General features: G+C 42.0%; 1 long non-coding RNA gene across 1 annotated transcript in view; it reads left to right on the top strand.

Moving 5' to 3' along the window:
- LOC129784904 (uncharacterized) overlaps positions 1-23812 on the top strand; it is an 86391-nt gene that overhangs the window by 35302 nt on the left and 27277 nt on the right. Inside the window, exons 3-8 of the long non-coding RNA XR_008748133.1 lie at positions 5064-5181; positions 9451-9540; positions 10784-10906; positions 11500-11572; positions 12604-14474; positions 17785-17861. This is a non-coding gene — a long non-coding RNA (uncharacterized LOC129784904). The remainder of the gene's footprint in view (positions 1-5063; positions 5182-9450; positions 9541-10783; positions 10907-11499; positions 11573-12603; positions 14475-17784; positions 17862-23812) is intronic.

Genomic DNA, 23812 nt, shown 5'->3' with positions numbered 1-23812 from the left:
TCTTTCCAAAACAGCCTTCCCAGTGGCTGAAGTGCTGCTGAGCTGTCCTCTCTTGATCTGGAAGTGATGAGCTTTAGTCACAGCACAAGCTCCCCCACGTGGCACTACGAATTTAATTGCAGAGAAGACAAGATCTTTGCTTTTGAGGGGATCAGGAGCAAGAGCTCTGAACTTGGAGAGGGGACTTGAGCCTGTGCTGGAATGGTTTGGATACAACCCCTTCTCAAAAGCAGACCTTTGCATCAGGGCAGGTAAGCCCAGGGGGTCTGCTTGTGAGGCAGAGGTGGGGTGACAGATTGGGGAAGCTGTAGAAGAATTATAGAGGAATGAAGCTGAGTTAATTAACATTGATAATATACAGCTGTGGGCTGGCTTCAGGGGTGGTGGGTTGGCTGACGTGGATAATGTGCAGCTGTGGCTGGGTCCTGCTAAGTAGCTCTAAGGGGATGAAGAGAGACCTGGAAGAAGCAGAGGAAGGAGAGATAGTACCCTGGATGTAGAAGAGACAAGGAGAGGCCCCAGGAGACAAAGGGAGCCCGGATGAGGAGAGGCTGGCTGGAAGAGGAGCCTGGAGAAGGAAGACTCTGGATGCAGGAGAGGGAAGAAGCAGGGTGGACTGGCCTGAAGAGGAATAGAAGAATAACTTGAAGGGGAAAGAAACGGTACAGACCTAACGTCCAGCACATGAACAAAGCCTGAAGGAGCCAGAAGGATCACAGTGTGTGTCTTTGGAGTTGTGGTCAGCCTGGGGCTTCCCAAAGCTGTTCAGGAAGTGGACCAGTTCTTGCACTGGTTTCTGCCCAGTAGATCCAGTAGAAAGCTCTATGACCTGCTGGTACGTGCCACACCAGTGCTCTGCTCTCTGTGTCACCTATCGCTGCACATGAAGTACAAAAGTGTGGCTCTGTACAGACATCAGCAGCCCTACTCCCAGAGTAAGAGGGTTTCTTTTCGTAACCATAAGCTTCTACAGCAGCTGCTAGAGAGAAAAATGAAAACCTGATAAGAGGATCAGCCAAAGAAAAAGAATTCCCAGCAGACCCAGTGATCAGCCCTAACATCTGTGAGAGCTAAGAGTGAGCACAAACCCAGGCTTCAGTTAGCATGTGCTAACTAATAATGTAAATGTGTGACATTTTCTGGAGGCAGAGAATGGGATGTCTAATGTGCTAAGCATTTGCACTTGCTCTTGCATGGAAGTACCCAGTTTCAGATCTAAATGTGGAATTTATTCCTTCTTTCCTTTCCCTTGGAAGGTTTTCTCACATAATTAATGAACTTGTAGAGCAATTTTGTGTAAAGAATGGAGTACTCGGAGAACTCTGCTGAAATAGAAATGGAAGCACCAAAGGGAATTTTTAGCCTATTTTTACCTGCTTGAATGTCCACAGACTACACTCATAGGAGTCCTGGAGTCCCGCGAGTCCCTGAACGTTAAAGCACAAGCTTGGACTTGCATATCTTATTGGGTCCAGCTTCACTGCCACATTCGTAGCCTCTTCCAAAGCCCCGGGTCTGCAGCCGTGTCACTGAATGCTGGTATATCCACTGCCTCTACACTGAGATGATCCCAGCCTCACAGATCTAATCATACAGAGTCTGGCTCAAAAGAAGTTCATGTAAAAGCAGCAAAGAAACAGCATGTCCTTCACGTCCTCCTGTTCCACCCGAAGACATTAAAAATCTTGTCTTGTAGCCTCAAGGTGGTTTAGGAAGGGAATTGTTTTCCCTGGACAGGAGGGTATAGAGTGTCCAAAAACCGAGGATTCTGTGGAGTTTTAGTTTCAGTAGGAAGGAGGGAACTCCTGTGAAAGACAGAAGTACAGTACATGAAGAGAGTCTGAAATAAGCTGGTAGGAACTTCTTGGGAAAGGACAAACAATTTGGTTTATCCCAGGAATATTGCTGAAGTCGGAATGCGTGATGCTGCCACAGGGGAGAAGGGACTCTGGTCATAACCGAGGGCTTTGCTTCCTGAGTAGGTGAGGGGCTGCTTCTCTCATAGATTTTCTAGCACATGTGAGTTGTCCATTCTAAAATCTGACTGCTCTGCCTGCCAATTCATTTTAGGCTTTCAGGAGTTTTCACTGCTTACTCTGTTTCTTGCATATTTATTTTTTCTCATCCCAAATTCCTGCATTTTTTGGAAGTTGGGTAGGGAATTAGGGAGAGTGATGAAAGGGCTCTAATGTAAGGCTTTTTTCTTACTGTTCTGTTTCATTTATGGCCACGTTGCTCAGAAAAAAGTCTTTATCAGTGTTACAGAAAAGATCTGAAGAGCTAGAAAAAGTACATTTCCTCAAATTGTTCTGGTTTGGTAGTTATTTGTCATTCAAATCGTCCAGGTCTGTATGCATAAGCAAGTCGCCCCATGTTAAGCAAAATACAAGCAGGTCAGAAAAAAACCAAGCCTGCTCTGAAGAACTTGAAATCTGAATTTCCCCGACAAGATAAAAGGAGGTAGAAGTAGTCACAGCAGCTGCAGAAAGCCAAAATGCAGAGAATGTGTGCAACATTTTGAACACAGTTTCATGAGGGAGACTATGACATGAATGACACTGGTTCCACATTTTTGGAGCACAAACGCGTTGAGTTAATCACAGGACCACCCTGCCTCTTACCGAATTAAAAAATAATAAAAAAAAAAAGGTAGACAAATAAACACCAATATATTATATGTGATTGTATTTAAAAACAAGAGAATCCCTATTCAGCTACCTTTACACAGCTGAATGCTGCATACTTAAAGCACATTTTCAAAGCTGTCCAGCAACTGTTGCAAGAAGAAAAATAAGTTATAAAAGGCAGAGTGCTTGAGCAGAGAGGGATAAGCGCTCCGGTGCTCCCATACCCTCATGGTTAGAAGCCCTGTCAGGTTTAAGGAGTAAGACTGACCCGGTAGCTCTGACTCCCAAGCCGGTGGAATTTAAGCCATGACAGTTACAGCGAACCGCCCCCTCACAGCTGGGGGCTGCCCCCCCAGCAGGGGCAACTCGTGCCAGCGCCCCAGAGCTGATCCCCGGCTTGGTTAATGCACAGCGCATTAAGGACCAAGGTGTCCACGCCTGCTGTGACACCCAGCACATCGGTAGGGTTGGAGCAGGGGCATTTTAAATTGCCAAAGCTTTATCTGCCAGAGAGCAGGAGGCAGGGCTCCCAGCCTGAAGCTGGGCTGCAGCTTGTTGGTCTGTTCTGCCAAGCTAGCTGAACAGTGCGACGCCTCACGAAGGCAAACCCGAGGGTCAGACTTAGTCAAGAGAAAAACTCAGTAAATGTAAAAATGTGGATGGCATTAGGAGTGATTCACGTTCCAGTGGAAGAGATTTGCTCCACTTGTTACATGGTGAAAAGCACTCCAGTATGCCATAAACTGAGCTCAGCTTTTCTTCACGTCGGTATGCAGGTGCTACTGAGTATAATTCCAGTGCAGCAAAACTTGGATGACAAGCAGGGCTTTGCTCTGGTTATAGATTCCATCCAGCACTTAATAAGCCTGAACACAAGTGGATATGTGAGGAAGAGAGGCTGAAAGATTAAGTGCAGAAGGCACAAAACAGTTATGTGTAGACTAACAATTTAAATATGAATGATACAGTGCTAGAGGGACTGAGATTTATTTATTTAAGCAGCCAAACTTAATAGGAAGTGAAACTGCAGGATGATGTTCTAGGGAAAAAATGTGACTTGGCAAAATGAAGGTTTATTTGTCACACTGAGAAAGCCCATGAAGTTCTGCACTATTATGCACAGTTATCTTGAATATGTGCTTTCATGAGGGTTGTCTATAAGTGAAAATAAAATAGGCAAGTCAAAGGGTTTGAAAATCCCTCAAGCAGTCAGACTCAGCCAGCCAATTTAATGGCTTTTAAAAAAGCCATCCTGGATATTTGCACGCTCCCTGAACATGGCTAGTTACAGACAGGGAATCCTTTGCATCCTCCTTCCCTTCTGCGTCTCTGAACCTGTCTGTTCGCCCTCCAGTGACGCAGATACAAACCCACACTCATGGTTGAGCCTGAAGTAGTTGTGTGCCAGTAACTAGCTTTCTGAATTTGTAAGTCTTTATACCAACAAGCTAGCTGCAGTATTCTTACGTTTTAGGGGACGCTTCGTCCTGTATCTCAGACTCATGGTCCAAACTCATCTGCTAATAGGACTCAGATCACAAACTAAGCCTCTCTCAAAATGCTGAGATAAGTTTAAAAGTTACCAGTGGTATTTCTGGGTTGACTGGCTAGTGTTTATTTGTACTTTTGGTTCTTTTTCTTTGTCTCCTGATTTTTTAACTCTTATCTTCAACGTAGATCATACCTCTGATAGCTTTTTGGTGTAGCCACAAGGATTAGAAATGAGTTCTGTTGCTTTTACATGAGAGATTATGTGGCTGTTTTGTACCAGAGCTTGGGATTCTGAGCTTAAAATATCTCTTCCGCAAAAGGAACAGACTCCTTTGATCTCTCTTTCTTACCTTTAACTGTCCTGCTGGTGTTCAGCTCATTATGATGGAGTAGTTTCTTTATGCTAGTTTTTGGTTTCCAGTGCACTAATTTGCTTTTCTTGAGTGCTTTATCTTCCATTTAAAGATTTTAAGACCTCTCCCAAAGTTAATTCATTAAATTTTCAACCATATTGAGAGCACTGAGTAGGCTGAGCTATAGTGAGGTAGCCTCCGCAGTTTTGAAGTTGTTCCACATGGTTCTTTTTTAGCATTTTAAATTTGAGAATAATTTGATACCTGGATTCCCAGTAATTTTCTGCAAGTGTTACTCAACTTGGAGATCCTAACTAGATGTGAAAAAAAAAATAATAAAAAAATCAGTGCCTCTTTTTAAGGAAAGCTGGCATAAGCTGGCAATCTGTTGGTCAAGGACCCTGCAAGTGCATCTTTGATTTTCTATTTGCTGCTATACCAGCAGTTTGCCAGCTTTCTGTCCCGCAGGGGCTGAGCTCAAAGTCTAGAAAGATGCTAAAAAGGGGAAAAAAATATTTGGATGCTCCTTTCCCATCATCTGCTCTCTTGTTATTGTTGCTAGGATGCAATGTATTATGTTTTTTATCTACAGATGAAACAGAATTGATGATGTTCTTGCTATGCAGTTTCCTTGGTCACTTTTTTGAGAAACTGAAGAAAAGTTCCTCTGCATGGACAAGAAAGTTTTTTCAAGAGGTATAGTGCTTCAGGTAATGAATTTCCCTTTGTAAAATATCGTAGCTATCCATAGTCATGGCTGCTTTACAGCTAGCAATAACTGAATAACACTGCTCAGAGCTTCTCTAAAACAAGGTCCTTCTGTGGGATTGGGCCTGGTTAATGATGGTTAATGAGCGCTGTCGCTGAATCAGCATTTTTAGGAGAGTGCGCATGTTTGCTCATTATAAGGGACTGCTGGTACTTCACATGCGTAACAGCAACAGTTAATGCAAAGGCATGATAAAAAGGGAAAAGCTCCAAATTTAACTCTGATTAGAATTTACTGAGCATCTGTTTGAATAAATCTCTTTTTGACGTCTGTTATGGGCTGGAATTCTGGGAACACAATTTTCCTCTTCTGTTAATGTGTCTGCTGTTTGACTTGGTAGCACATTTGCATTCTATCTTGCTGGTTTTAGTGTAGTGCTCCTGCTATGAGTACAGATCTCAGTGCTTGTGCCTTGGTGAGAGGCAACAGCATCCCGTGCTCTGCAAAAATTGGTTTAAAAGTTACATTTTGTCCATATATGATGATAAACTTGTTCAAAGAGGTTTTCCTTTTATATAGCATTTTAAAGCATTTTTTTCAGTATGGCTGAGTTGTTTTCAGATAGGGTGTCAGTGGCTTTATGTCCAGCCTGTTCCTGCCCTCCCTGTTGAGTCTGCCAAGAATGTGTCAGATGGTGCCAAAAGTAACTATTGGGTTTTGGTTTGTAGATGCTGGAAACTGGTTTCTATTTTAACCTTCAAAAAGGGTGTTATAACTGACAGAGAGCAGAGGATTTTAAAAATAGGTTTAGCATGTCCTTATGAAGCTGGCAGCTTTGTTGTCATCTTGCTGGAATGCCTGACAGAAGGGTCAAGAGACTGGAGCTCCTTTGGGGTCGAAAGTATGCCTCACCAGGAGAGCAATGCACAGAGTTTCCAGGAGCGGCTGGGACCCTTGGATACCTCCCTTTCCAGGTGCAGGTTAAAGAGACCTGAGCCCTACTGGGAAGTTGTCCTGCACTTAATGAAAAGCTTCAGGTGCTCACATTAGGTACTCAGAAACTGTGGTCTCGGGACTTGAAGTCCTTCTAGATGCTTGCAGCAGAAATGTCGAAGACTTAAGAGAGGTCCAAAATGATAGAAAAAAATGTGTAAGTATAAGGGAAAGACAAAGTTCCTGCTCTACAAATTCAAGACTTACTTTGTCTTAGAAATCCTTTTTTCGGGATTTTTGTAAGATGTTAGGAAAAATACCAAAATTAGTGGATGTAAGAGGGATGCTGCTCAGCTATTTTAGAACAGGGCTGCCTAGATAACTATTCCTAATGCCTCTACTGAATAGTGTGATCTTAAACAAGTCCTGGAACCATGGCCAAGCCCCTGAGCCATATCATATACTTAGCTGTGTAACAAATGTGTGGTGGAGCTCAGTGATTACTCGTGTGCCTGAACAAAATCATGTAGAAACGCTAACAATTTATTGAATACAAAAATGCTGCTATGTCCTTTGGACTGATAGGAGATTGCTGCAAGTCATAGCCTGGACGTCTACATTAGCAGATGCTCAAAATAATCCACTTCAGAAATCTAAGTGGAGATGACTGAGTCCAGAGTCCAGCCTTCTCAGGTTCTGTATGTGGTCAATGGAGAGAGAAACTCTTTCAGAAGGTCCGTTCAGTGTCAGTGCTCTGAGCTGTCTTCTGCGTGAGTCCTTCCCTTTGTGTTGGCCATGCTGAGTGCTTGATTTGTGTACCTGAAGTAGGCACTGTGAATACTCTCCAAGGAGCTCAGCCACATAGGAACAGGCTTGAGTTCTGCCCCAGTTCTCTTGCAGCCAGATTTCCTCTGCCCAAAACCACATACGTTTGCTCAGTTCCTTAGTGCTGTCAAGTAAAATTGTCACAATAGGTCATACCAATGTAATCCAGCCTATCTTGCATCTTTAACCTGAGTTTGGATTAAAACTGTTATACAGAATGTGCTTGTATAGCTTAGTCAGCAGTACAAGGCTATTTTTATTTTTTTTTTCTCTATGGGAAATGGACTTATAATGAAGCACTGAGGAACAGTATGCGTAAGATACAGGTGGGATGGGAGAGAGTTAACAGGGGTCAGAGTGGTGAACCCGAAAGTGCAAAACACTGGCTTGTTGCACAATCCATAGGCTTTAGTGTGACTAATATGTGTGCAGTAGACAAGCCCATTCTTCCCGGCCTTTGCAGTACTGTGGTTGCGGTGAGCAATGTTTACAACAGGATGAATCGTTCTTAAACCACAAATGGAGTATGCAGGAGGGGGCTTTTGACTGTGTTGACAATGCAAAGCTCATGCCACTGTCTTGCCTTTTGTCTTCTTGAGCAGACCTAGCTGCTTTGGAAGGCAGAAGGCTTTCATTACCTATTTGCTTTCAGGTTCTCTATCCTCTTTCAAACAGTGACTTGAAAAGCAGTGCTATGCTAGTTTCACAGTATAGCAGGCAAAAGCTGAAGGCACAAATAGATCTACAACTGTGATTGTTGGTGACTGTGGCCATACAGCTGTTGCCAGCAACAGAGACTGGCCTTTGCCCAGACACCCCTGTCTTTGTAAGGGGAGACTCTCGGCAGAATAAGAATCCTGCATAGGAAATACTATCAAGAGGATTTTTTCCATGTTTTAAATGAAAGATTAAGTGCAGCAGATCTGAGACCTAGTGAAAGTCCCAGCCTATATAAACGCACAGGTAAATGGAATAGATGGCAATTGGGGAGTATCGAATGGCTCCTCTTGGTAACCTCAGGGAGCCCATACTTAAGGATCAAATGACTCACAGAACTTGTATCTGGACTGTTCAGCACTAGGTTCCTGATATGGATCTTCCTTATTGTCAATATTTCATATCAATTTGTCTGTAATGAAGACTATTGGCACAAATGCATAGGATAGTGCCACCTTAGTTCTGCTGTGCAGTTTCCCCCAGGCAGCATTATTTTTGATAGAGAGGGCCAGCACCAGCTGTAATTTTTTTCTCTAGCTTTTAAAAGTATCTCTCAAACATAAGGTTGGACCACACTTAGAAAACAGTGATCCTTCGCAGGGGACAACCTTATCCTAAATTTCAAGAGGGGACCACTGGACTAGCCCACTAGTGGTTGCGGGCAGGCATGAAGCCTTCTGGCAAATGTAAATCCTCTCCCCTCATATGCACACTTGGCTGCTTGCAGGAGTATGATGGATGTTTTATGCTGCTACCTAAAAGACTTGGCATCTCTTGGGCTCAGTAGCCAGAGGCGTTCATCTTTAAAATTGGCTCTGCTTATAGGCTGTGATTTTCCCTTCAAATCAAACAGCTTCAAGGCTGTGATCTGACTGTAGAAGGACACACTGAACTTTTAGAAAGAAAATGCAAGAGTTGTTCTCCTTATTCTGTTTCAATAAATCCTTAAATATTTCATCAAGTGCATTTCTATGTTATAGTATTCTCTCCTGCAAATAGCTTTACCTTTTCCTTTAGTTCTTCATGTGCTGGCTTACTTACCTTTATTTGTGTGGGCAGTATCGTGCTACGCTGAATTATGTTGAATACTATATTCCTGAAATTCTGAATTCTAATACTGAAGTGTATTTACAAATATCATTAAGAGCTTACTGGGAAACCAAGCTAGCTTTGTAACAGCTGAGGCATTCATTTGCATCATCTTTTTACTGTGGACAATCAAAACAATTTAGTCAGACTCACTCTTGACAATCATCCCTGTCCCTTATGTAGCATTAGCTCCATGCAATTGCTAAGTGCAAAAGCTGAAAAGAAATGTTTTATTAACATAAGAACTCTTCTTGTCTTTGAAATCTCTGTATCCTCAGTGAACTGAGTCAAAAAATGGTGTTGTATTTTCTTTATTGTAAGATGAGATGCTGTAATCATATCAGACACTGCAGCTCTTTGTGTGTATAGTAGTTTATATAAACATATATTAATACATACAATTATAGTATCTACTTATACACAGAGACATGTATATATGTATGTTATTTCTTCTTTTTCACTGAAGGTTTGTAGTCAGATATACACAGTGGATTAAATCAGTTGCTATGGATGTAAATGATACTAAATGATTAAACAGCCCAGCTGTCTGTGGTCAAATGTAGCATCTCACCAAACGCTTCTCCAAAATAAAACTTCTTCCAAGGAATCATTTATAATTTAGACCTGTAAAAAGGTTTCCTGGATAGCATTTGTTTCCCTTGTGTAACGTGGTTTGAAATCTGCTTTCTGACCTAACTTTCTGCAGTTGTCTCTGCAATGGGCTTGGTGAAGGATGGTGGCAAACCGCCTAAAGATGACTGGATATTTTGCCTCTCGAACATATGTCCCCAGAGCGGTGAGTTAGCATCTAGCACCATGTTAATGTCACAAAGTAAACGAAGTGGGGCGAGAGAGTCACTAACTAAAATTACTTGAGCTGGATTCACAGAAGAAGAGCTAGGGAGCCAACTGCCCAGTCTGGATCCTCTTCTTCCATAAAGCCTTAAGTCTCTTCTCAGGAGAGATCTTGATCAAGCAGAACTACCTTTGAGGGCATTTTTTTCCTGAACAGGAGCAGAATCAAAACGTGTAGAAAGCTGCGATGAAAACAGACATGTGTTGAGAAAATCAAAATGTCAGGGCGGGTCACCGTGATGTAGATCGTCAGCGTGGTGGTGGGACACTTGGTCCAGGGTATAGACGGTGCCGGAGCAAGCCTCTGCCCAGAGGAACAAAAGCAGAATGTTTCACCCTTTATTGTTTTCAGTGTCACTTTTTCAGTGCCTCGGTGTCCTTTGCAGAGTTAAGTCCCATCATCAGGATACGAGTACATGAAACCTCCTCTCCTCTCCCATGCCAACACAGCCTCCAATGCAGTGCAGTTTGGTAAATGCTGGTGAAAATACTCTTACCATTAAACCCCACGAGCTGGGCATTTTGCCATTTTTGTGTGGCTCTTTTTTGTTTATTTCTAATTTTCCCAGAACTGAAAGTACAGGTAACTAACCTGGGCCAGTCCCAGGCAGCCTGCTGGCTGTGAGCTGGCTTTACTGTTCTGGCACTATGCAGTGATAGTTACAAAATCACACTTTTTCTACCAGTGGAGAATTACTCTAAGAAAGGTTTGCTTGTGTAAATGCTCCACTCTGAGACTCTGGGTTAATTTCCTAGATGTGTTGCAGCCTTCCTGGGTGCCTTTGGAGCCTCTTTCTCTTCTGGTGGGATTTTTAACCTGTCCACAGGAGAGAGGTGCCAAATGCTTCATTTGCACTTTGGGCAGTGTTTAGCACAATACTACTTTGTTCTCATTTGGAATATGCTTGATATCTTGAAATACTATTGCTTATAATGCTTAGAATTGGGGAAATCCTATGAATATTCTCTACGGAAAACTGATTTTGAGAAGGCTATCTCTCCATTAAAAACCAGAATTGCACACGGTGACTTGTGCATGTACCTTTTGCATTATGGACTAGGTATTTTGCTTTGAATAATGAATAAATCAAGGAGACTGATATCTGTTCAGACACCTAGCAAAAGAGTAAAGAGCAAAACTCATCAAGTTAAGGGTTTACTTTGCATTGCGTTTTGTGTTTCAGCCCAATGTTTAATTTACATCCCTGTTGGTCAGAACGTCTTCCACTGTGATACCAGAGCTGCGTAAATCACGCACATCAGTGATGCTCCTGGCTGACCTACATGCCGTTCAGTGCTGATGGCAGGTCCGTTCCTCTCTCTTTCCTCTCCCCCAACTGTGCTGCTGTGGTAGCAGTAGCCTTCATGCAGCAAGGCCTGAACCTCAGCCCAGCCTCCCTATTCTCTTTCTGGTTGTGGCCAGTTAAATGGCCATACGTAGCTAGTATAAATGCACTGTATTTAAATTATGCATCCATTACTGACCAAAGTCAAGAAGAGACTATGGGGCTAAACGATACTTGTTCATCCTCTGTCGTTTGAGGTGCAATAATTTCCCAAGCTGGGAATAATGTTTGATACCCTTAGATGTACTTCCATTAAACTGTCCAACAGCCTTTTGAATTTGTGCTGCTATATACTTAAGTATCTACAACAAGATGCTAACAATGTTTCCTACAATTTAGCTACACGTGGTGTGAGAAACCACCTCTATGTCATTATTCTGAACCTTCTGGCTGTTAGTAGTTTCAGGCAACGATCCTCCATTCCGGTACCGTGGGAAAGGACAACCATCCTCTCTTCACCCAGTCTGACATACCACTCATCTTTATAAATGCCTCTGCAGTGTGAAAAAAACCCCACTAATCTTATCTTTTCTACTTTGGATGATCAAATTAAGCAACAGAAAGTGGCCTGCCTCTTCACAGCATGCCCTGCTGTTCTGCAGCTCCCAGATACAACTGTTGATTTAGGTAAGGGTATTGCCTCTGTTTTCTAAATCTGAGTGCCCAAGTGAAAAGATTTTTGTGCACTCTTTGATTAGCCTTTCAGGGTTATTTAAAAAAAAATGGGGGTGGTATTGAGGTTTCCATAACATTAGCAGCGCTGACTCAGACACCCAAGGAGCACATCTGCAGAGGGAGATGGTGTAGTTTTTCGTAATTCTGTTTTCTCACCATAACCACACCGTGAAGAGAATGTAAACTCCAAAAGCTTCAGTCACCCTCTGGCTTGGTGCAGAAAGTCTTGCCCTGTCAAACTTCCAGGGGACGTTGGTTTGTTTGCCTCATAGGCAGAAGACATTTTAGAAGCTGGAAGTTTATTCTCTGTGATCATTGCACCTCCAGAAAGATATGAACAAAATGCAAAAGTGCTCCAGACTGATCTGGGTTCCAAACATGCAGTGAGTAATATTTTTTTCTATCAGCTGACAGTAGAAAGTAGGGCCGTAGAAGGTCTGCCTAGCAGAAGGTTATATGAAGGTCTTTAAGAGACATAGCGCAAAATGATTTTTGCCCAGTACGGCATGTCAGATCCAAGTTGAAACAGCACAGGATGAATGTGCTGCAGCCTAAGGTTCAGGCATGGTTTATTTAGGATAATTACCCAGCAGGGTAGTTGTCCCTTTCCAGAGAACACTGGAAAGTCCAAAAGCACTAGAAGTATCATCTTGCAATATTTCTGAGTCCCTCGATCAAGATAACAAATGCCTTTGATTTTCCCTGGCTTCATTTCTGTGTTGGGAGAAGTCAGCAATGTGCAGGACGTTATTCTGATACTAAAGGGTAATGTTCTTACCACAGAGCACATGGACTGCTAATTAAACAAAAAAAAATCGTTTACATCTCAAAAAATAATATAGCTGAATTATATTCAAATAGATAATTTTAAATTATATACATTTTAATAGAACAGCTGAAACCTGTTAGAGAATTATATATTTTGGTAATTGTTTTAATGAGGGGAGGGGATATTATTTGTATTTTCTTCTTGTTTGCATCAGCTGAGTGCGAGAGAGCCCACTTGTTCGTACGCACACCGTACAGAAGGAGCATCTTGCCACAGTTTCCAGCCTGAGCAGTGGAGAAGATGCTTGTGTTTGTGAAGGGGCAAAAGAAACAGTACGATGTCTATGTGCAGTACGAGGGGCAGTGGTTCTGGAGTGCATCCCCCTGAAGCTCAGCCACCCTCTCTAGACGTCACGCTGGAAGGGAGACCAGGAAAAGGTTCCCGATACTCAGGCACGTTGTGGGAGTTCCTGTGAGTTGAACCTTCCGTTCCCGTTGCTGTCAGTGCTACTGCAACTGCAGGACACGGGTCCTGTACCCACCGTCCTTCTCCTTCATGTTGTGAGAACCGACGCCTTAGGCAGAGCTTCCAGATGAAGAGATTATCTTTAAGATTCTCGCTCACAACAAGTTTTATTTGATAGATTCCCCATCTTAGAGACTAAAATTTCTTGCACTCGGTGAACTTTCGCTAAATGTCTAGAGTCCTGAGGCAACCCCCTCTCCCTCTCCACAGCTGCCTGCCAGCCCCTGGGAGACTGGCCAGGGATTCAGGGAGTCTGGGAAGCCCCAGCCTTCAGTGACACCGATACCTGCCTTTGCTGTTGGTATTAGGATGGAGGCTGAGCTGTTCCAGTGTCTGAGCAGCTTCCTGCTGACTGGACGACCGGGAAGAAAAAAAGATTTTATCTGATTCAAACTGAAACCAAATTCTGAAAAAGATGAAGTTTCACTTTAGCAGGAAACCCCCTTTCCTGGCTGTCCTCCGCTCTAACGGGAACCTTGGATCCTCTCCTCTGAACTCAGGATGTTTGTGCTTCTTGACTTTGGTAGTTTCAGTACACAAAAGAGTTTGACTATAGTGATTGATGTTAATGGGAAGTGCAGAAGGGAATTATCTGCATTAAATTACTAATGTGTCTCCTAACACTGTTTTTCTCTAAATCGCTGGGAAAGTCAGACTAGATTTTAACAGATGGTGTTATATAGTTCCAGAAACAAATAGTCTGACTACTGTGGTTGGAAGGGAATTTATTCTGTCAAAAGCCTAGATAGATTTTTAAGTCCACAAAATACATATATGGCAATTTTACAGATTTATACAGTGTGTAGGCTAGAAGCAAAGATTAGGTCTTTCACTCTCACATCACATGTAACACAGGCAATAAACATTCACCTGGTTTCTCCTGTCTTAAGCCTCTTCTTACATGACAGCAGATTCTACCACATTACCAGGTAGCTCTTCAGGTCTGTCTTCTCCCTCACCAAACTTTCAGGTGGTCTTGTTTATTATACACCGTGTGTATTTTAAATGTCACCATAGAGAATGCAGTATAATATTAGCTAGTGCAAGTTTCAAGGAAACAATTCACTCATTCTTCCCAGCACTGCTAATGAGGGTATTAAAGGAGTTTATCTTCCACCTCCAAACTTCAGACTGGCTGTCAGCTGTTTTACTGTGCTTAGTTGGGTTTGAGAAAGTAATTCAGTTAAATTTTTGTAACTGTAGCTTACAAGTCCGTTCTGTTGTGCCTATTAAATGAGTGATGAAGGGGTGTCTGTAGTATACTTTCCCATTAACATTTAACGCACCTAAATTTGAGAACAAAATTGGGAAGCTGGTATGAATAAAATTTGTTATGTAGCTTTTAACTGCCTGGATGCTACTAATTCTCATTCACTTGGACTTTTGTGCCCTAAGTCCTAGGATCTTTGCACAGGAAAATCGAGAGGAGAGTTGTCCCCCCAGTGCCCTCCCTGCACCACGCAGAAGGCTCCAGACAGGGTTTTATCCAGGGACGCTTCTTAAGCCCACTGTCTACTGTGGCCCATGCCCATGGCTCCCTGTGCCAGCACTCCAGCTCAGGTAAGCATTCTGCATTTTCATACCTGTCTTCGGGGTGGGATCTGAGAGGGATGAGTGAGCCTTCTGGTAGAATTTGGATTCTTCATGCCACCAGTCTGACTGCAAGGTGTCACAAATCTTCAAAGGGAACAGCCTTTGAGCTATGAGTTGCAGAAGAAATCTTCCTCAGAACATCTCATTGCATCATAAACTGTCCTCCCAGTCCCCCTTAAATGCACATAAACCAATGATCAAAGTTGTGGTCTAAAGGTGCTCTTTGGCTTCAAAATACTCAGCAGGTCAGAGGGCAGACCTTGGCTCTCCTTGACACCACATCAGCAATTCTTAGAGCAAGATCCTGAAAAATGATGATGGTAGCTCCTGTGGGAGAGGACAGAGGACATAGGACAAAGTCCCATAGGACAAAGTTCAGCTTGCTGGCTATATTAGATCCTCCCCATTCCTAGCATATTTCTATTCCACAGTTCATGATTTGTAAAGTTTTTGATGGGTCCCTGAGATCCTATCCCTGTGTATGTTCTCACAAAGTATCAGCCATCTTGTGCTCATCAAGTAATAAAATTGTGTTGTCTCAACACTTCAGCTCACTGGCAGACGGTTCAGCTGGAGGCATTCCTGCCATTCAAACTCAAAGCCTTTAACTGAACCTACAAACCCCCTTGTGTGTGTCTGTCTTTTCTATGGGGTAGCAAACCATTGGTGTGCTGAGGTGTTGATGGCCTATCAGGAAAGTGGAAGGGCACCAGTCACCCTGAACTGTTCTTAGTCTTCCCACAGGTGATAGTCATGTAGAGAACTTGGCCTTTAAGTGCTTCGCACCTGGAGAACAAAGATATTCTCTGGGACAGAAAAGGTCTAGCTGCGAGCACTACCTGGTGAAGAGGTCATGGGCTGTGGGGTGCTGACTGCCCATCATGAGGCAGGAATTTGGCAGACCTCACCCAACGGTTTCAGCCAGAGATGAGAAGAGGTGTGTGGGTGGTGGTACAGAAGCTCTCATCTCACTTGAGAGAGGTAGGCATCTTTCAGTCTTCCATGGCCAAATCAGTCTTTTCCTAACCCCTGTCAAACTTCCCACCCCCAATGGGGACGCTGTCAGCTTCCAAGGAAAGGACTGAAGAGCCCACCTACTGAGCTGCTCCTCACCTTGGGCATCCTCCCAGGCACGGCCAAGATTTCATGGGTTTCCTGAAGCAGGTCATCAGCATGGGCTCACAGCAGTACATATGAAGGCCAAAAAGGGCCCTGAGCTGAAGCCCAGAGAAGAGATTCAGAATAACCATGCTTGTTTAAAGGACAATAGGCTGAATGACGCACATGGAGACCGAGTGGAGCAGACAAGCACTAAGGCTGCAGGAGGGCATCCCTCAACCCACCTTCTAAAGCAGGGAAAGATGACACAGAGGAATGTTGGAAACATGTTCCCCTTTAGTGAAGCCCTTGCGTTCACCCAGTGGAAAAGGCGTTGCTGTTTAAGCACATTCTCCTTCAGCCCACTTCTGGATCTGAATGCACAGCATGTTTGAACACCCATCTGTGAGGAGATGTAGCATCTCAGACACAGTTACCATCCCAGCCACTTGTATGGGGGTAAAGGGCAGTTTTCACAGTGCAAACAGACATGAAAATGCCAAGAACGGCTATTTCTGTTTTGAAAGAAGATATTAACATCCTCAAGTCTGAGGCTACGGCTGCAGGAGCCATGGACATCAAGCATCCTTCTGGTGAAGCTTATTAAGATCAATGATGATAATAAAATCAATAATGATAAATCAACCATGTGCTAAAACAAGCAATGGCAGTGGAGAGGTTGTAGTTGTCATAGTTGCCCAGAGATGGGCACTGAGCACATGGAGAAACATCGCTGACCCCACTGCAGTTTGGGTAGCCATAGAACTCAAAGGCTTGGGTGCCTTCGTGAATGGCTCCCAAGTGCTGTTTGGATGAAAAAAGTTTGGAGAATAGCCATGGAGACCTAAAATACTGCTCCACTTACGAGAGACTTGACCACCCCAAACCGATTAGTAACCATCTGGGCTTCACGTGGCACCTCCAGGTGAGAGCCACTGCCTGACTGCAGTAATGGCAAAGTCCTGATGACAGCTCATGGCAGAAGGCAGTAATGCTGTCCCTGCGCATTGGAAAAATTGGCATCCAACTCTGTTCATGACAGATCCTGGTGGCAATGCAGTGGTTCAAATCCAAACTCATGTCCTGCAGCCAAGGCCACCCATTGCCCTTGGGCAAAGTAGGCACAGTGGGAAGGATACCAGGCACATACAGACGAAGAGTTCCTGCACTGTGATGGAGGAGAGGCAGCCTGCAGGGTACTGAGATGCTGGGGCACAGAACAACCACATGTGAGCAAGTTAGCACCAAGAGGTGGTGAACATCAGCTCTAGTAGTTGGCTGGCTAATCAGAGGTAACTGTTTACGTGGAAGAACTTACTTAATGTCTCATTTTGAATCACCGGTAACTCCCCAAATATGGAGGTCTCGGGAGTGATTCAGACGCTTTTTGACTTGGGAATATTTGTGACTGGAGTCATAAACACAGGCAAGTAAATGAAAGCAGATACATGAGACGTTACCACGGCACATTACGAATTTTTGATTTAACGACATTTTGATTTAAGAAATCCACAGAGTTAATCTTGATTTTACGCAGTGTAAATGCTTCATTTATTATGTACTTGACTGGAAACTTAAGCTGTCAACGTAAAAATTCTAGAAAGCTTCCTTTCACTTTTGTTCCTCCTACTCTTGTAATTATTTTATTATAAATCCTTCCACTGATGCATACACCATCTTATCTGGAAGCTTAATGGCAGAGACAGCACAGTGGAAAACATTCTAACTAGAGGCTTCTGAGAAGCAGAAGAGAGTAGCAGGAGCATGAGTGCTGGTCTTTGTTTACTGGAAGCAAATAAAACCCTGGTGAAGGTGCCCCTGCCACTGCTCTGCCACTCCTGGAAGCAAACAGAATAGTTGTTGGTGGAGTGCACATTTCCTTTGAAAATGTAAAAGGCCAAATACTGAGCACAGTACATAAGATGTCAGTGATTCACCTTCCTCTGTCATGTACGTGATTTTTTTTTTTTTTTCCATACAACTTCGCCCCCTATTACTCATCAGGCTTTGAACTCTCTTGTTTTCCCAAGCTGGCAAGCTCCTAACATTTCTCTGGCTGCAAATTATATCAGAATTGTGGTGTCAGGATAATCAGCACATTATTTCAAACCTCTCGAACAGAACAAAAGTATTTCTCAGTCTTAAAACACTTCTTTTTTGCAATTATTTTTTCTGCCAGCATTTTCGACTTTGTCACCATGTGAATGAAAATGAAGGACTCTTGCCCCCAGGATGCCTGTTAGGCTCCCAGCAAAGGTATGTGACTACATCTGCCGTTAGCTCCTGTGTATTTTGGCAATGGGACTGAGCATAAGCCTTTTGATGAAACACACTACCACCCACTAAAATTAGTAATGTACTGGATACCAAAATCAGGTAAACAATTTAGGTACTGGTTTTGTGTTACAGTATGATTTCTGGATCATCATTTGTTTGTGCCATTCATGGTATGTTGTAGTTCTCACTCCCCTATCTCGACTATCCGCAGTCTTCCAATATCTGTCATTCTCTTTCTCTCTGGAAATAACCTACTCACCATGTTTCTCTTGCACCAGCAACCCCTTTGCTCTTTGAAAACTAACTATTTTTTATACATTGAATCATCTAGGTAATATATATTTAATTATATCCTTACCAATTGTACTTACTTTGCATTCAACTTTGAGATACAATGCTTGTCTGTTTTTCTAGATATTCTAGTTACTCTGATAAAAGCTATTACCCATCTTGTAAATCTTGCGTATAAACCAAAAACATTTTGCACAGATGTTCCCTTTAGCAAGAGGCACTTGCATTTTAAGGGCCTTCAGCAAGATTCGACCATTGTAGGTTAATCCCACTGCCATAACCTCTTTTAAATCATAAATCTACTTTTCATGAAAGGAATGCAAACCAGAGAAAGACAGAAATAAGGAACAACACTTTAGAGAAGATACTGCATATTTTTATTACTTGAATAACTCTAACTGCAAAAACACTGAGTGTATAAAATGACAGAATGTAACAAAGTGAATGTAATCTGCAAAGAAAAAGACACGGTAGCAGAAAACATCACAAAGGCAGTCACAATAACAACATTAATAAGATCTACCAATAATACAGTTGGTAGCTGAAGTCTAGCAAGTGGAAGCATCTGTGTAGAACAGTTGTAGGGTAAATCCAAATGTGAAATGTTTCCATAGGTATTCGATCCTATTTTATTTTTGGGACACATGTTGAGAAATGGCAATGTGGATAGGTGAAGAAGCACCATCAAAATTTGATTGCCATAAGCATCTGCCTTGGTATATTTACTGGGAAAGAAACTTTAGAAAAATGACAACTAATTTTCTTACAATGGATGTTTCATTGAAAGAAAGAAGAAAAAAAGAATAGTTATTACCTGTGCTCTTTCATCATATTCTTTGGCCAATTTTGCTTTACCTGGCCTTGAAATATTTCACAAAAAGATATAGTATATTTTCATGAATGCTGAGAGCACGCCGATCATGTTCCCATTCAGGGACAACAAAAGCAGACCTTCCTCAGAGATCATGGGAAGGTGGGGTGATGCTGGTTTAACATTTAGTTGACAGAATTGGAAGTTTAGTGCTACAGGCTGACCAAGAGAGAACAGACAGATCTAGGAGAAATACTAGTTTATTAATGATTACTAATTTATCTGCAGAATAAGAACAGACATCTTCCCCTTTATCAAAGAGGTAGTGTGAAATAACCTTGAACTGCCAAGGTTCAACGTACCAAGAACATCAGCTTTGAGAAACAAGCACAGAATGGGGCAGACTGACAGGCCAAGAGGACGCTATAAAACTACTTCCAGTGGTATATCCTGGAATTCTGAAATGGTCTGCCCGGATTTGCGCATTGTATGCTTCCATACAGTATTGTTGCTCTTAGAGAATTTCTGTTGGCTTAAATTGATGTTGGATGCAGTTAAGTTTCCTCCACTTTTAAAGGGACACAAGTTTGGGACTTTTCCACATTATGTTATATAACAATACTTATTCGAGCCTTAAAGCAAATGTGAAGATCTCTGTCACCAGGCATGTGTAACATATTACTAGCAGCAAATAATCTGGGGCAGCAGCCAAGTAAGAAACAAACTCAGAATCATGCATTAGCAACTGCCTACTTTACAACCCAGGCATTCAAGCAAAATAATTTATTTTTAGTGAGTATCCCTGACTCAGTGCTTTTGGAAGTCTTTTGTAGGTAGATGGTTATTAGTTGAAATTTATTTCAATTGCAGATTGAGACTGTCTGGTCAGATGGCCAGCTGTCCCCAAGAGAGAAGAGCTCTGACTCCATTCTCTGCTGTTATTTTCCTACTGAGGTGGTCCTCACAGCCTCCACACGGGCAAACTCCCACCGAAGGAGGGCTGTTCCTCTGTCTGTTCATGGTACACTCTCTTAGGCAACTGCCCGTATGTCAGATTTTAATGATATCACATTTAAAGACTTATGTTAGAAAGATTGTTGCCAATTTCTTCATTGTGCCACAAGATATGAATATTGGAGGCAAAGCTTTTGATGAGGAATAAACTAGCAGGCTTAGGTTTTTATTATACTGGGATTTTGTTAGCCACAATAAAAATAAGAAGGAAGGTTTAGCTTTGTAAAATTCCTGCCACTTAAACATCAACTTTCTGAAATTATAATATAACACATAATAAGCTATAGTGTCACTTAATGCAATAAGTAATCCAGAGGCATCTATGTAAAGACTTCTGGTGAGTGGTCTTTAAACAACAAACAGCTGTAAGTACTGGGGGCCTGTTTCTCTGTATCTACCAGGTGATGCTTCTCCCACAAGTGTGGAAGCCTGCTAACTCCATCACTTTTCCACTAGTGAAGAGAACACAGTCAGGCCGTAAGAAGGGACCCACTCAATAGAAAAAGTTCTGAGAGAAGAAATGACCAGTGTTTTCAAACTACTAAATGCAAAACTAATGACTGAGATGATTTTTTAAAATTCAATGAACAGAAGCACAGTACAAAGCACAACAAACAACCACTCCCACAAATACTGATTTGAAGTTTTGTAACTTAAGAGCAGTGAGAACCATTTTTCACTTCTGCTGCTTGCGTTTATGTATTGCTTCCACTGACATTTCTCATTCTTCAAGGATTTTGAAAGCTTGTTTACATTCCTTTTTCATCTTGATGTTTCATTTACAACTGGTGTATCTGCAGATAAGGCTTGTCACTAAACAGAAAGTAAAGTTTTGCTCTGGGAAAATTCATCTGGGACATCTTAAATGCACAGGATTTTTTCAGTGCTGTTCCCAAAAGAAGGTCTGGCAGGATGTGTGGCGTTCTTTAGACTCTCACACTGAATGCATAGAATAACTCTTCCCCCCTTTTCCATGGTCTGTGCAGTGTTGCATCTCTGGTTTGAATGTACTTATTCTTCTCCTTTGAGATTGCTCCAGTTACTGTTCTTCTCTTTGGCAAAACTGGCTGAAGTGGCAGTTTGCTGTTGAACAAAAAGGATCCAGTGTGTGACAATTAATGCCTACACCCTCAGCCAACTATCACTTAATCCATAATTTATTTGCTTTCCAAAAAGAATCATCTAGGTTGGACAGTGTAGGAGAAAAACAAAAATGTGCTTTACACTGAGACTTTGTTGTTCCTGTCCACAAGGAGATTCTGGTGCTGTTCACGCAATGGCCTCACATTGGCCAGGTAGGCAAATATATTACAGCAAATAGTACTGAGATCATAAAAAGAACCCATCATGTTCAATATCAATATAAACACGAGCTCATCACATTACTGAATTGGAGATTTTAAGATAAGCTCCAAAATCAGTGTCTTTGTCAAATGAGTAGATTAAATAAATATTACTTAAAACAGGTCTGGGCTTGACTACTTTCACATCTAGGGAAAATGTGAATATATATAGTAGTTTCATTTCTTACCCCCACTTCAATTGTGATGACTCTGCGTGCTGTTGAAAGGGACACAACTGTATATATACAGAGATATATAGAAATTCTGATGTGCCATTATATTTATCTAGGATGCCATAAATTAAATGTGTGTTATTTCAGAGCATTTAGACATATTTTTTTAAACAGTTATCAGAAATAATTTTAAACATACATATTAAAAAGATGCACTTCATTAGGGCATGGTGCAACTAGAGAGATGTGATCTATAGATGAAAAGAGCAGAGATCTCCCTCTCCCTGAATGAAGAACTGCTTTCCCATTTGAAATCTTACTTACTATGGTAAAAACTACCTTTAGTGAGATCCGCTATTCTTGCCAGAGGATTTAGTTAAAACCTGCAGAAAATAACAGAATGTAATGGAGCAAATGTAGACTGCAAAGACAGTCAGTTTCCAGACTCCACCAATAGCCCCAACATAAAAAATATCAGCATAAGTGATTCTTTATAAACATCACAAGCTTCTCAAATAGAAAATGTTTTATGATGGGGGCTTAAACACTTAAAACTTATGAAAAGTGTGCTAATGATGCGTAATGAACACTTCAAGGTGATGCATACTTTACATTCCTTTATGGACAGTTAAGTACCTTTGGCATGTTTCCCCATTCCTTTGTCCTGCTGGTTAACTTCCATTTAAGTGCAGATGGCTCTGTAAGTTCAGGGAGACTTACCCTGTTCAGACAGACTCTTACATCTCTAACAATACCAAATTTCTTTCTTAGTTCTTTGTCTTCTTCCTGACGTGCATCTTTCTCTTTTCTTTTCTGCAAGCCTTCTTTGGACGAGAATGCAATCTTGCTGAGGAGCTGAAATAAGAACGAGTAGAACTTGACCATCTGAAAGTGAGTGTTGGATAGCCATTTTCCTCCCACACCAGATTAATTTCACAGCTTGTTTCTACTTTCTCCTCTACTTCAGCGATGTGGCTTTGCAAGGAGAATTTAATTAAGGAGGGACCTTGCAAGCAGCCCTTCTCTTTTCTTTCACTGTTACTTTAAAATTTGATCATGATGGCACTCATCAGCTGTTTTCAGAACCCCCACCTCCTCACCTGGGAAATATCTCACCATTGTAATAAACCCAGTTCTGCTATTTCCTAAATAGAAACAGGCTGCTCCCATTAAGTGCAGTGCTTTTGTCCTTTTCAAAGACTCAAAGAATCTTCATATATCACAAGATGGATTTTTTTCTCAGCATTATTTAATTATATTTTCCTTTTAAATGGTAAAGTCTTAAAGACCTGCAAGCCTTATTTTGATTTACTCTACAGTGATTGTGTCCACTGGAGTTGTGTTTGGCCTCTCCACAAAAGTGAAATCAAAACTGGGTTACTCATCTTTCACAGCACTTGTCCTGTTATAAGTAGGCTGAAGAAGGCACTTTGCCTTCAGCTATATCTAAGAGGAAAGTAATTTACTATCCATACATAGGCACTCAACTGATCATCAGAGGTTACTACCTGTTGTCTTTTCCCAGTTGAAGGGGAGCATTGCTTGGGCTGAGAGATGGTAGTCACCCCGTCTGAAGAGAAATGTGTTCCATGTGAAGTTTTACCTTGGTGTGGAAGGGGAGCAAAGGTTGTAAGACATTTGATGTTCTCTTTTACAACATACTGTCTTGAAAGCAGCGGATGTAGAACTTTGGTCGTTACGTCATGCATAGCACTACATGTAATGAGCCAAACCGTGGTCTTCCTAAGCAACATATCATGGCCATGTATTTCCATTTTTTGTGACAGAGCTTCACGCCTCCTTACATAGAGAAGGTAGGCTTGCCTATTATATATCACTACCGCGTTTTCCTTAAAGAGAGAAATTTCCAGTTGCTCTCCAATAGGACTGACAGATGAAAATGATAACATATTCTTGTAATCCTCCCTCTTGATATTGGTCAGTGATTTTAAAATTCCTGAAACAACACTGTTAGATGACTTTACAACAAGAGGATATGTTCGTGCTATCTCTAGCTTTTCTTGTGCAAGCTGTTTCACTGGGGTTATTTGGGAACACTTCATATCTTCAGTTACTACACCAGGCCTAGAACAGTGTCTTGTTAAGTTTGGGCTGGTTAGTACTGAAGACTTTGGAAAATTGTCCCAAAAGGGGCTGGAAGCCTCTTCCACCTTGAGTACTGGCCATACATAAGTTACAGTTGGTAGTTCTGTAGCTTGCCTTACTTCAGAGACATTTTTAGCTCTGTCTGACATTATTTGCTGCATCTTATGTGGGAAAGAAGAAAGTGGTATTGAT

The sequence above is a fragment of the Falco peregrinus genome, chromosome 7, assembly GCF_023634155.1.
Source record: "Falco peregrinus isolate bFalPer1 chromosome 7, bFalPer1.pri, whole genome shotgun sequence".
NCBI lineage: Eukaryota > Metazoa > Chordata > Aves > Falconiformes > Falconidae > Falco > Falco peregrinus.
The sequence above is the reverse complement of the archived record's forward strand: the minus strand, read 5'-3'. Positions and strand labels throughout refer to the sequence as shown.